This window comes from Pelodiscus sinensis, chromosome 1 (genome assembly GCF_049634645.1).
Source record: "Pelodiscus sinensis isolate JC-2024 chromosome 1, ASM4963464v1, whole genome shotgun sequence".
NCBI classification, from domain to species: Eukaryota; Metazoa; Chordata; order Testudines; family Trionychidae; genus Pelodiscus; species Pelodiscus sinensis.
Window position 1 is genome coordinate 286,191,797 of NC_134711.1, and position 13,695 is coordinate 286,205,491.

The 13,695-nt window shown below is 46.3% G+C and overlaps 1 long non-coding RNA gene across 7 annotated transcripts in view; it reads right to left on the minus strand.

Moving 5' to 3' along the window:
• Nucleotides 1–1,341: 1,341 nt before the first annotated feature.
• The window catches only part of LOC142826481 (uncharacterized), a 124,294-nt gene continuing 111,940 nt past the window's right edge, over nucleotides 1,342–13,695 (minus strand). For all 7 annotated transcript variants that reach the window (XR_012900646.1, XR_012900644.1, XR_012900643.1 and 4 more), the window contains 2 exons: nucleotides 5,005–5,124; nucleotides 1,342–2,724 (listed from right to left, as the gene is read on the minus strand). This is a non-coding gene — a long non-coding RNA (uncharacterized LOC142826481). The remainder of the gene's footprint in view (nucleotides 2,725–5,004; nucleotides 5,125–13,695) is intronic.

Sequence of the window (13,695 nt, forward strand, 5' to 3'; positions counted from 1 at the left end):
TCCTGTGTCATAACCAGGCTAGGTTTAATAAAATACATTATGTAGCCCGTTTATTTTGGTCAAGAGGTTTTTTTTTTTTTTTGCAGTGCAGTTTGATTTTCTTGTGCCCAGACAGTTGCCTATTCAGTTCCAGTGTTTTAACATCATAGATCACCACCTTGTTTGTTTCAGAATGAAGCAGAACAACTCCTCACCGGCCCACCTCCCAGTGAATTGCTTTATTGTTCGATAATTAACCTTTTCTTTCCCAAGCAGTAAATGAAGTGTGGAGCTTGGTAATTGGTGCTTCTGTTGTCTTTGACTTCTTACGAACCCCCAAAGGGGCATTCAGTCATTATTAGGGCTGGATTCTCAATGTGACTCAGTGACACATAGCTCTTTATCCCTTACTATTTATCCTGAATAGAGATGGCAGAAATCAATAAAATGAAGGATTATTACCCAGAACTAAATAGAATTTGGATGCCAAAGGACACGTGGCTCTGAAGTGTAAAAAAGACAGAGGTTACTGATTGGGCCACAGAGTTGAGTGAGAACATTCTCATTATGGGGTGAGTACTTAAATCTCAATGACTTTTCAGTGCCTGGTTAGGAGGAAAATGTGAATCATTCTACTGACTAATGAGCAGTCCTAGGGTGTGGAGCAAAGTGGCATCTAATTTCCAAAATAAAGTGCATGAGGCCTAAAGTGGAACCAAAGGGATAAGAAGCTGTCCTAGAAGGGATTGATGCCACAAGTCTTCCTCATGTAAGCAGTCCCAACGTCAGCTATGTAAATGCACTTTGGCAAATAAAGACTGTTAGGGTGAATACAAGATGGCAGAGGTGGGCTTTTGGTGTGAAGATGAGTTACCTGGACCTCCTAGGGCACAGGAGCATTTCATCTTTAGGCCATAAAAGGACTGTGTTTTCTTGAGAACTGCCACTGGCTGTTTTTCATTAACAGACATTGCCATTCGCTGGCGATCACGTAGACTGTGAGCAGGAACCACTTCCCTATTTCCCAGAAGCCAAACAAACTGGATTGTGTAATATCAAATCCAGCTCACGGTCTGGCACCCGAGTGTAACACAATAGGAGGTATCATTCCATTAGGCTTGGTTGCTGCTTATGTATCTTAATTTGATTAAAGCTACATTTTGGTTCTTGGATAAGTGGGACAACAATACAGATGCAACAGGATGACTGGGGAAAAATCATTTAGCTTCCAAAATTCTAAGAAGAGGGAAAAGAAGGATTTTACAGGCTTTCCTAAACTTCATTTTCAAGCCATTTTCTTCCTTAGTTCAATAGACACATTCAGAGAATTAATGAGAATAACCAGGCATGTTCTTTGTTCACAATCACAACACACTCACAGTTTAATGAGGAATAAACTATGGCATAAAGAAAACTTAAGTCAAGATCTCAGCATAGCCCCAGGTCAGACATTGATCCGCCACCTACTGGAATAAATGAAAAGACCCTCTATAAGCATTGCACTGAGGGCTAAACACATTTACCAACAAAAACCTGCACTGAACCATCAAGAAGCACACGGGCTTAATGGAGTCACTGTTGTTGCCATTATAAATCATAATTGAAACCATGTGAGTCTAGTAGATGTCCCACTAGCTGCAGCATGTCAGTACATGTTTATGTTTCACGTTCTGCTCTTTTTTACTTGAGCAGAGATGTTCAACAGGGAACTGTGGCTCCATCCGACTCCCTCGCCAGTGAATTTCCCATTGAACAATGGGAGCAGGATCCAGCCTTTGGGGTGTCAAAACTAACTAGGCTATTGGCGTGTTACCCTGTTGGAGTCAGATTCTGTACTGCTTGGGGGAGGAGAGGAAGGGTATGCAAAAAGTTTCCCTTCATACAACTGCTGCTCAATGGCATCATACAACAGCACTCCGGGTACTGTGCACTTCGTCTTGTCCATGGGAAACAAGGGCATCTGGAAGGGTAATCTAGAGTAGGGTAATGCCTTCTCCTTCTGTAATGGCCCATGGAGCAGGGTCAACATGGCCAGGAAGTATTCAGGGGCAGCTAATGACCGATGGGAAATGCACACCCTACACAGGGAACAGCACTTATGGATTTGTGTCTTCCTGAACTGCAATCTTCCTATTGCTCCTCCTGGCGAGTGTACCCTGCACCACCCCCTAGAGGTGGTGGTACCAACAGTCAAGCCCCCAACAAAGGGCAGGATCTTGAACATCCTTTCGTGTGTGAGTCCGCAGCAGGCCTGCTTATAGGATGGAGACATTGCAGGCTCAGGTCCATCATCTCTAGACTGTTAAGTTATTTTCTGTATAGCCCTGCAATCAGGAAACCATTACTGGAAGGCAGTAAGATATGTCAGATTTCATTATCACCCTGCAGTCTGCGAAAGGGAGCAAGGATTCAACAGACGCATTCTCACAGTTTGGGGCTTTCATTGGCTTTTATGCATCAAGCAGCATTTCAAGTGTCACCATTTTCTCCTGCAAATTGGAGGGAAGAGGGGCTGGGCCTCAAGTAAAAGGTATAAAGTATTTTGTTTATTTGGGAAAGGATAACAATCGTACAGTGAGGCTGGATTTGAAAGCCTGGGGTTTCAGAAGGGAAACTGACTTCGCTTTATGACCAAAAAAAAAAAAAAAGAAATTTCAAACCAAAATGTTCCAAGACCTCTCATTCACGAGTTTAACTTTTGCCAGTCATGCTTCAACAATTTCCATTAACATTCCTTCTTCAGTCCTGTAAGTGGAGAAAGCAAATAAACACCAGGTCAGTGCCTGATGTGTTAGTCGGTGATGCTGTACTTGATTTTGGACTTGATTTTTAAAATGCTGTCAGCCAGGAGAGAAGTGTCAGCCACACGGTGGATAATAGTAGGGTCAGATCCTTTGGCTCTGTCTCCACATAGCCCAGGGGAGGAGCTGCAAAGATGGCTTAATGCCACCTTTGTCCTATTCAGACTCTGAGCTGACACGGCCCCTCCCTCTCCCACTACAGTTCAGAGCAACCGCAGGAGCTGCTATGACTTGAGGCTTCCTTTCCTTTGTCTGATGCACTGCAGTCTAAAATCTTTGGGGGCCATGAGCGCTATGCTACTCATCCTCCCATCTCTGGCACGCTCCTTTCTCCCAGGACTGGTGGGACAATAAAGTGCACAGGGCCACTACCATTAGGCCTGTGCTGCAGGAATTCTCATCCCACCCCTCATGGCTCACTTACAGCCTCAATGTGTTGCAGCAAAGGATGGTATCAGACCAGTGCTTGGACAGACAGAAGCAGATTAGGGACTGCATTTTGGCAGAATTTGGCAGAATACTGGGGCAGCAGGGTGATAGGGCAAGTATCCCTATTTTTGCAAAATCAGTAGCGGGCAACCTAGGCTAATGAGTGGGCCTCGTGAGTGGCCCTCCTTCATCTCAAGGTGCTGCAAGGTTGTCGTAACCAGGGCTCGACAAATAATACAATCTACTCCCCCGTGGCAAGTAGATTGTAACCCGGAAGAGCCAGGTTTGGGCGATCTGCACATGCGCAGATCGCCAGACAGCACGGCTGGTGAGTGAGGCTCGCTGCGGTTCGGCGAGCCCTGGTCAGAACCAAGGCAGCCTCCCAGGATCAGGTAGTTTTGCTAACTGTGCTTGTGTACCTAGAATTTGCAGGGTGTTCTGACTGAACCATAACAACGCTTTGATTGTAGGGAGAGGGAGCACACAGCTCTTAAGGCCCATGTTGTGTGTGTAACCCTCAGATCTACTGGGTGTGGTGTGCTGTCCCATGTAGTGGCACTTATACCCCTCACAGAGCGAAGGAAGAAGTGTGCTCCATAGCCTTACCTGAGAGCCACCTGGCTTTTAGCTCAGTCAGAAGAGGCTCATGCACTAAGCTCCACACATCCCAGGTCTGGTTCCACCTGTTGGTGCTACACATGCAATCCGCACACACCTCACTTCTTGTGCCCTTGCTTTATGTGAGTGTCACTTTAGTGACACTGGTAGGAAAAAAACTATCCAGATGGAAACCAGATTGAGGCAATCCTGCATGTGGGCAACAAAATGTCTCATGGGCCTTACATGGAGCCCCAATGAGTTGCATGTGGCCTGTGGGCCGCAGGTTGCCCATCACTTCACTAGATCTCGGCTGCAAGATAGCACCTCAGGACTCTGTGTCCCTGCAGGGCAGCACATGTTTCTGCAATACTTGGGTGTTCAGTCAATGCTTCCTCTCCCAGGAAGAAGAATTAATATACAGGCAGTAATATATTGCCAATATCTGAACAGTGAGCTTCTACAGAATGCTCCCTCTTCACATGCATGAAAACTCCTTTTACTTTGCTCAGGACGGTGCCACTGTAACCCACTTTGGAGTGTGTGTTACAAGTCCTCCACTGTGCTGATCCCCAGAGGGTACAAGCTGTTATGAGCAGCTTGGTTGTCTAGCTAGAACACCTCAAGTGTTAGCACTGGAGAGGCCCTGGTTCAGTCCCCACCATGTTAGCCAAGGCAGTGGCCACCATTCAGCGAAGAAGAATAAGGAACTGGGGCAGCTATTCGTTTGTGGTTTTCATCACCATACACTTGGCAAACAAACTTATATCAAGTGCATTTGCTGGAAATGTTTATGCTTTGTTCTTGAATTATATACTGATCATATGTGTGTGTAACTTAGCAAAGACTGCAGGTTGGGTCATTTGAACTGTGGAGAGGGTGAGTGGGGGGACACGAGGAAGGAGAAACGGGGGAGGGAAGGAGAAAAGGAAGTGAAAGTGACTAGCTTATAAGCAACCTGGGAAACTTCTGGAGAATACCTGCCATTGGGGCAATCCAGGCCATAGTAAAACTGCTTTGTAGAATTTGCATGCACTTCAGGGATAATCCATTCCTAAGAGTCATTTCAGCAGTATACAGAGAAGGAACAAATGGCAGGAGAGGCAGAGAAATCAGCCAACCTGTCTTTCAGGTAGAATTTTAGCCAAAGGCTCCCAAGATTGGCAGACAGTGCCCCTTTGACCACATCACTACTGACCTGTCACGAGCCTGATAAGGTTGTCAAAACAGAGGGGATTACTGCACAACGCCGGTCTTCACTTGAGAACTCTAAGGAGCATGAAGGGAAAAATTGGATGATCAAGGATGTGCAGTCCTGCTGAAAGAAATAAAAATGGGAGGGGGGAGGTTAAGGGGATAGGATGTTGTGAGCAGTGCTCTAGCTGAGAGACAAGTTGTCAAGCAGTTTTACATCCTGTTAGACTCTTTGTTCAAGAAAAGGTGAATGTAGTTACCATGGTTTTCCTTGCCACAGGCAAACAAACAGCATTGTACACACACCCTTTTACCTCACATGAAGTCCTCAGTGTGTTGAATTTTTATCTGCAGGCACCTTTATCTCATTTTCATGGTATGCATAACCCCGAACACAAGTTGGGCCTGACTGGCTGAAGGTGAATCACTGCTGTGCATCAGTATTGCAATTGCTTATCATAAACATAATTTTCAAAACACAACTTTGAAAGCATTGTAAAAGAACGTGTCTTTATTACGCATTCCATTACAGGAAAGATCAATGCTATAACAGCATTCAGGCATGCCCTGCTCAGAGGTCACTGCTGGGCCCTACTCTCCCTTCTCTGGTAGCTGAGGTAATGCCATACCTACAATCTAATCCCATGTTACACTCACAGGAGGCATAATAAGCAGGGGCAGATTTAGGGGTAGACAACCCAGGCAACTGGGGTGATGTATTTGTTTTAAGCACCCAAAGGGAATACTCCGTGAGGTTCCCAGGGCCCTACAGGCAGGGCCGGCCTTAGGCCAATTCACCTGATTCCGCCAAATGGGGCTCCGCACCTAAAGGGGCCCCATGCCCTGAACTTGGAAGTGTGCCAGGTGCCATAGGTGGCGAGTTAATATTCAGAGTGGGGCGCTGCTCCAGCAGGCTCCAGACCCCCCCTGCCGGCCCCCCACACGAGTCCTCCCACCCCAGCCCCGGCCCATCCCTGCCATGCACAGCTCTCACTGCGACTCCCCCTCAACGGCACGCGCTGCTGTGTTTGCAGGTGGGTGGGGAGGATGCCCGGGCATGACATGATGTCACGGCCCAGGACTTTAAAACTCCTTGGAGGCACGTTGCATCGTGCGGCCTGTGTCCGAGTTCGAAGTCCGGGGTCCGAGTGCAGACTCTGGCCCCACAAAGTAGAAGGCAGAAGGTAGGGGAGGGGGAAAACTAGGGGGAAGGGGCTTGTGCAGAGGGGGGAGGGTGGGAGAGGAAGGGGCTTGTGTGGAGAGGGAAGGAGGGAGATGAAGAGGCTTGTGCGGAGGGGAGATGGGGGAGATGAAGGGGCTTGGGCAGAGGGGGAGAGAGGAGGGGTGGGAGAGGAAGGGGCTTGTGCGGAGGGGGAAGAAAGAGGAAGGCACCAAGAGACAGGGTGGAGGAGAGACAAATGCCAGGGGGCCAAGTGCAGACAATGAGGAAAAGGGCAGGAGGGGAGGTGTCAGTGGGAGGGGGGGTAGGATGATGCTGGGAGAGGTGAGGAGAGGGGAAGGGCATTGGGGGCTAGAGGGGGGAGGGGAAGGTGCTGGGAGAAGGCTTGAAAGAAGGGGTGGGCATGAGAAAGGAGTGGACAGAGCAAGTCATGTGTGAGGGCACAGGGGCTTGAGGGGAATGGGGCAGAGAGGGGTGAGAGGGTGGGCATAAGGGAAAAAGAGGGCAAAGGGAGCAGGGGCAGTAAGGGAAGGGGGAAGCACCAGGATAGTGCAGGGGTAAGGGAAGGTGCAGGTACTAGGGGATTCTGGGGTGAAGCAGAAGGGCAGACACCTGCAGGGGAGGGACCAGCACCAGAGGAGAGAGGCAGGGCAGGTGTGTAGAGGAAGGTGTTGGAAGAGGGGATAAGGAGGGGTAGTTCACATGGCTAATGGAGCACCACCAAAAATTATACAAATCTGCCAGCCCTGGAGGAGGAGTGAGTTGGCTACCTGCGCCACAGGAGGTGTGAGTTTAGCACAGGGTTTTCCTGCTGTGCCATGGGAGGGTCTGTGTGTGTGTCTGTGTTGACGGTGGATTTTTTTTTTTGCTCAACCAAAATTGCTGAGGAGCCCCATCAAAATTGTTCCAATTGGGCCCCGCACTTCCTAAAGCTGGCCCTGCCTACGGGGAAGTAAGAATAGGACTTTTGTACCCTTCCAAGCATGTCATAAGAGGTAACTAAGGAGGGTTGGGCTAACAACCCTATCCTGTAAAAATAAAGATATGCTACAAAAACATCAACAATTTCAATTTGAATAGCAAGCCAGCCTTCCCTGACTAAAAAAGGCCCTCAAAGTTGGCAGCCAAACCCAAAAGGATACTGAACTGCCGATTCCCCTTCTTTCAGCAAGAAAAATGTCTAGAATAGGCACCTGGAATGTGCGAACAATGTGGGAGGTAGGTAAGACAATCCCTATCCTGGAACCCACAGGGAAAAAGGGAATGAGGAAGGCCAAAGAATAGTTGGAGAAGAGACCTGGATGTGAATGTGAGGAAAATGGGCAAAAGCTGGAAAGACTTATAAAAGGTGGCACAAGACAGAGAGGCTTGGAAATAACTTATTAATGGCCTATGCTCTCATAGGCAAAGAAGAAGAACCAAAGGGAATATAGAATATTTAAGTAAAATGTTTCAGATATGCCACATGAGGATTCATTTTTCACAAACCTCCTTGAATGTTCTGGACCTTTGGAGAATTTCATGGAAATGTCCAGACTTTCTGAGAATCAATTTTTTCTTGAACTACCTAGAATGTTGTCAGCCTTTTCCTCATGGGTATATAAAGGCAACATCAGTCAGTCAGTGAGATATCTGAGGCTACATCTACACTGCAGCCTTTTACCGGCAGAGACAATGCAAATGAAGTACTTATTAGTATTTGTCGCGCTGTCATTTGCATATCTCTGCCAAAGCTTTTTGCGGAAGAGTTTTTTGTGCCAAAACAAGCAGTGCGGATGGGGCTGTTTTGTGCAAAAAAACTCTTTTGCATAAGATCCCTTATGCCTCAAAAAGGAGGTATACAGGATCTTGTGCAAAAGGGTTTTTTTGCACAAAATGGCCCCATCTACAATGCTTGTTTTTGCGCAAAAAACTCTTCCAGAAAAAGCTTTGGCAGAGATATGCAAATGACAGCGTGACAAATGCTAATGAGCACTTCATTTGCATTGTCTCTGCTGATACAAGGCTGCAGTGTAGATGTAGCCAAAATGAAGTGAAGAGTGAGCCTAGCTGTGATATTGGGAACATTGTTTTATTGTGGAATCATGAAGACTGTAAGTAGTGACAAATAAAGAACATATTTTAATGAGATGCCAGAGATATCTATTGAACCCCATCTATGCCACAAAAGAAAAGACTGTGAAACAGCCTTTTGCTTTCCCTAATACTAATTGTTTTCATCCATAGAAAATAAGCGTTGCCACTGAAGAAGTCTTCAGGAGCTCTGTATAGGAAGTGAAAATCTCAATTGCAATCTAGTTTGCAACAAAGGGCACATTTGATAGGAAAATATCTGAATCCGAACAATAGACCAGGCTTTAGGCAGTAGCAACTGTCCCCCTGCAGAAGACATTGAAGATTGAAGCATAAATGGTGGGAGTCCTATTCCTAAGGAATTAGCAAACTCCTGTTTTGCTCTCTTGTTGATACTGCTCGAGTGTCCAAAGAAGAAAGGTTTAGAAAAATGAAGGACCACAGAAAGAGCTGGGTTTCTTAGTATGACTTTAGCAAGCTGCTAATGGACAGGGAACAATTGTACGGACCTTCACCGGATGCTCACACATGTGGAATGTTTGGACATCAATAGTAAAGACCTCTGTGCTGAACTGGATAATGCCCATCACACTTTTCAACATGGGAAGCACTCTCAGAGTTCCAACTTCTCTGATTCATTCATGATGCAGAGCTGAAGGATGCTTTCCCTAATGTGTGCATAGCTCTGAGGATCCTGCTCACCCTGCCAGTCACAGTCACGAGTGATGAGCTTTATGAATTGTATCTTCGATTGATGATGGCAGATGAGACTGGCATCATTTGCTGTTTTATCACTTGAAAATGCCATTGGCCAGTCTTCAGATCTCTCTGACACTGTGCTTCAGTTTGTGCAGGCAAAGGCGAGAAAAGCGACCTTTTGAACTAAATGAATAGGGTTAATATACCAAGGCTGTCTGTCACCTGCTGTAACATTATTTAATGCCGGTCCACCCGAGACTGATGCAGAGTTCAATTTCTCAATGTTAGTACTTTTCAGTTATTCTTAAAATCATAATGTTGCTATAAGCTTAGAGAAAACTATTTTTATTTGCTTATATATGGCATGAATGATAGATCCTGGCATACAAATGTATCATCTTATATGAAAGAGCTAAATTATGTATGCAAATCATGCACCAAATTCATTAAATAACCTAAAAATGTAATAAAAAATAAGGCATTCAAAAATTCAGCAAATGGGGGGGTGGGGTGCCAAAGACACACCTCACCTGGGGACCCATTTGATCAAGGGCTGATCCTGACAATAGGAACTGAACCCTTCTGATCCTGATAATTCAGTTCCAAACTGTTGGGCTGTATCTACACTGCACCCCTTTTCCGGAAAAGGGATGCAGATGAGACAAGTCGGAATTGCAAATGAAGCAGGGATTTAAATTTTCCCCTCTTCATTTGTATAAACATGGCTACCGCTTTTTTCCGGCTCGGGGCTTTGCCGGAAAAAAGCGCCAGTCTAGACGGGGATCTTTCGGAAAATAAAGCCTTTTCCGAAAGGTCCCTTATTCCTCTTAAATCCCCGCTTCATTTGCAATTCCGACTTGTCTCATCTGCATCCCTTTTCTGGAAAAGGGGTGCAGTGCAGACACAGCCTTGGTGTTTCGGATGGAATGTAAACAGCAAAGTTGTACAGCGGAAGGGATAGCTCAGTGGTTTGACTGTTGGCTTGCTAAACTTAGGCTTGTGAGTTCAATCCTTAGGGGAGCCATTTAGGGATCTGGGGCAAATCTGTTAGGATGGTATTTGGTCTTGCCACAAGGGTAGGGGACTGGACTCAAAGACCTCTAGTTCCTTCCAGTTGTATGACATAGGTATACCTCCATGTTATTATATTTATATACTTGGCTAGTACCTAAGGGTATGTCTACACTACCCCCTAGTTCGAACTAGGGGGGGTAATGTAGTCATACGGAGTTGCAAATGAAGCCCGGGATTTGAATTTCCCGGGCTTCATTTGCATAAAGCCGGCCGGCACCATTTTAAAATGCCGGCTAGGTCGGACCCCGTGCCACGCAGCTACACACGGCACGGGGTCCGACCTAGCCAGCATTTAAAAATGGCGCCGGCCGGCTTTATGCAAATGAAGCCCGGGAAATTCAAATCCCGGGCTTCATTTGCAACTCCGTATGACTACATTACCCCCCCTAGTTCGAACTAGGGGGGTAGTGTAGACATACCCTAACTGCCTAACGAGCAAGAGCGGAGTTTCAAGAGGTCATGGGGGACTGCAGCCTTGCGTATTGGGATGTGGCTTGTTTTTTTTCCTGTTCCCCTGACAATAAGGGAGTGAGGGGAAAGTACTTGGATTCCATGAATTTTTCCTCTACTCCCTCTCTTCACCAGCCAAGAGTGAGAGGCATGCACAGAAGCTGTGTACTTTCCATTCATTCCCCTATCATCAGGGGAACAGAAAAAAAAGCAAGACATGTCCTGGTATACATGGCTGCTGCCCGACCCGTGCTCTCATGAAATGGCACTCTTGCTAAAGATAATGAATGGTTTTGTGCTTACAGCATTGAACTAGGGCTCTTGAGATCTTGCTAAAATTCCTGGCTCTACCATAGACTTCCTATGTGACCTTAGGCAAGTTACAAAGGTCATATTTCTAAAGGTATGTAGACATTCTTCCATTTAGCGTTGCAACACCTAAGTGACTTAGGAGTTTTAAGGCTTATCTACATGGGAAGTTAGTATGCAAAAAGGATGTGAATTTGCAGCATACCAGATACTCCACACTAATTCTCTGTGGGGACACTCTCATAGAACAGTACAAGTGCCCTCAAGCAATTCAGCATAATGCACTTTAATATGCTGCCGCTATTAAAGTGGGAGTATAAATATGCTTGCGCTGGCAAAGCTATCTCTGGACAGGAAGGGGAATAAGATCAATTAGTATAAAGGTACCTTTTATTTTGACATAATAGCAGCCACCCTGAGGGGTCATAAAAGTATAATTGTGCTGCTTAAAAAAAATGTTGCCCAGCTATGGGGAAGTGTCCTTTAAGAGACAATGGCATAAGCACTTGAAACCAGTTGCTAAGCTCTACAGAGGCTCATGGCATGTAGTGCTGATCAGTGATCAGCTTGGGGCCTCTAAGTGGTACGGTAAATCCATCAGTACAACGACTACAGGCAGAACCTCTCTACTCTGGCACCCTCAGGACCTGACCGGTGCTGAACTAGAGAATTTGCAGAACCACAAGAGGTCAATATTGTCTAGCAACATTACCAACACTTTCACTGCTTACTGGGCTCTTAGAAAATATGTAGTGGTAAATTAGAGCTAAATAACAGCACAGAACACTGAAAGCCAAGACTGGTGGTTGTGAACAAACTTTAGGGGACTTTGGGAACTTGGCCACGCCCATGATACACCCATGATACATCCAGCTAATTAAATTCATGCCAGACTATGGATATTGCTGGACCAGCAAGTGCTGGACTAGAGAGGCATCCCTCCCTGCCACCTCCAGCATATGCTGTGTGACGTGCAGCGGTGGATTTAGGGCAGGGCGAGCAGGGCGGCTACCCCGGGCCCTGCGCTTCCCGAGGCCCCGTGCATGCACCGTGGCGCCACAGCGCACGCGCCGTGTCAAAGGGGGGGGCTCCACGAAATTTCGCTGCCCGGGGCCCCACCACTCTCATCCGCCCCTGGTGATGTGGACAGGACTGAAATCTTATGATGTCACAAAAGGATGATGCCACAAATTGGTGATGTCGGATGTGTGAACAGCTGTCAGAATCTTCTCCACATCACACAAAGGTGCATGCTAATAATGGGAGTGACCAAGGAGCAGAGGGAAGAGCCAATGACAGTCTATGTTACCGTTGTGAATGTGTTAATGCTGCCGTGTATGACACTGACCGGCCTTGCCTGCTCTGTGATCCCTATCAGAAGAGTCATGTAGTGTTGTTCACAGCTACTGGTATCTCCCATAGCCACCAGCCATTACTGAGGTGGCTAGACTGGAGGGTGGAGAAGGAGACATTCTGTGCACCTCCTGAGAAGCCTCTGGTGTGTGCATTCCTTGCTGCTCATAGATACTTCTCCAGTTGTCAAGCCCTGCATCCTGCCTGTACCACAGTTTTTGGCAATGGGGGAAAACAAAGGACCCAATGGTTAAAATTTACAGAGGCTAGAGTTTACTACCCTGCTCCCATCTAAATGTTTTTCATGTGGAAAAACTCAGGCCTTAATAAACAGTTTAAGTGGATTGTTACTGAGATCAACTTCAAGGCAATCTGTAGCACCACTGAAAAACACAAGACCCTCCTCCTTCTGGGAAGGAACACCTTGGTTTCTCAATTCACACAGCCAGACAGACTCAATTTTATTTACATCAGTGTAAAACCAGAGTCAACCTACCAAAAGTGTTAGAACCAACCCCCCAGGGAGGCAGAAAGGCAGCACAGAGCACTGACCACGAAACCACAAGTACATAATGATTCAGGCATCGTTTTTCAGTAAGTTCCCTTTCCTCATTAGCGGACTGATCCAAAGACAATTGGGAGTTTGTCCATTGTCATCAGGGGGCCCCAGATCAGGCCCAAGCATTGTGGCCTGGGGCTTCATAACACAACAACAATAACTTAATTGGTCTCCATTATAAAAATGTTCAATAATGTTAACAGCCTGAAAAGTGTGTTTGCTTTTCTAGTGACATGAAATAAATCATGTTGAGGTATGTGAGCAACCAAGACCAAGAAGTTTACACTCAAAGTGAAAGGGAAAGAGCTGAATACTTCACTCCATGTTCCACAGAAGCAATAACATCAGCAAATAGCCCCTCATCACGCAATGACTCTGATGACAAGTTCCCTGATGGCTCAGTCAGAATCAGCTTGTTCCTGTCACTGAGTTTTTTGCAGAGCTCTCTGGCAAGCTGCTTTGAACCAGGCTCTGCTGAACCACCAGCTTTGATCTGCATTGCAGTATCTTTATTTTCCTCAGGGCTTAACTCACCACATTGTCATGTCCTCAGGTAAAGCCTTTTGAACTCTGCTGTAGTGTGCAACTACAGAGAAGTGTTTCCCCTATCTGTCCAAGGAACCACTTAGCACAAAGCCTGAAGGCCAAAGCTGCCAAGTCTTTCTCTTTGGGATTCACTTACTAATTATTGACTTCAATTTCATGCTCCATGTCTATGATTGTGACTTCAAAAGGAAGAGTTCCGTGCTGCATTTCAGCAGAAAATTCCAATTCACATTCATCGGCTCTTTAAATCTTATTCGCCATGAGAGGAGAAACTTAATTCGCAATCACAGGGCTGCCAAGCAAAATGGCTCGCTCCATCTCTTTACCACCAAGATTTTACATTGTCTCTGATTTAGTCTAATAATAATTGTGATTGGAGGAAATATGACACATAGGTGATGAAAGGGTTAATGGAGACCTGAGCTGCCAAGTGTGCTACCTTTGCCCCTCAG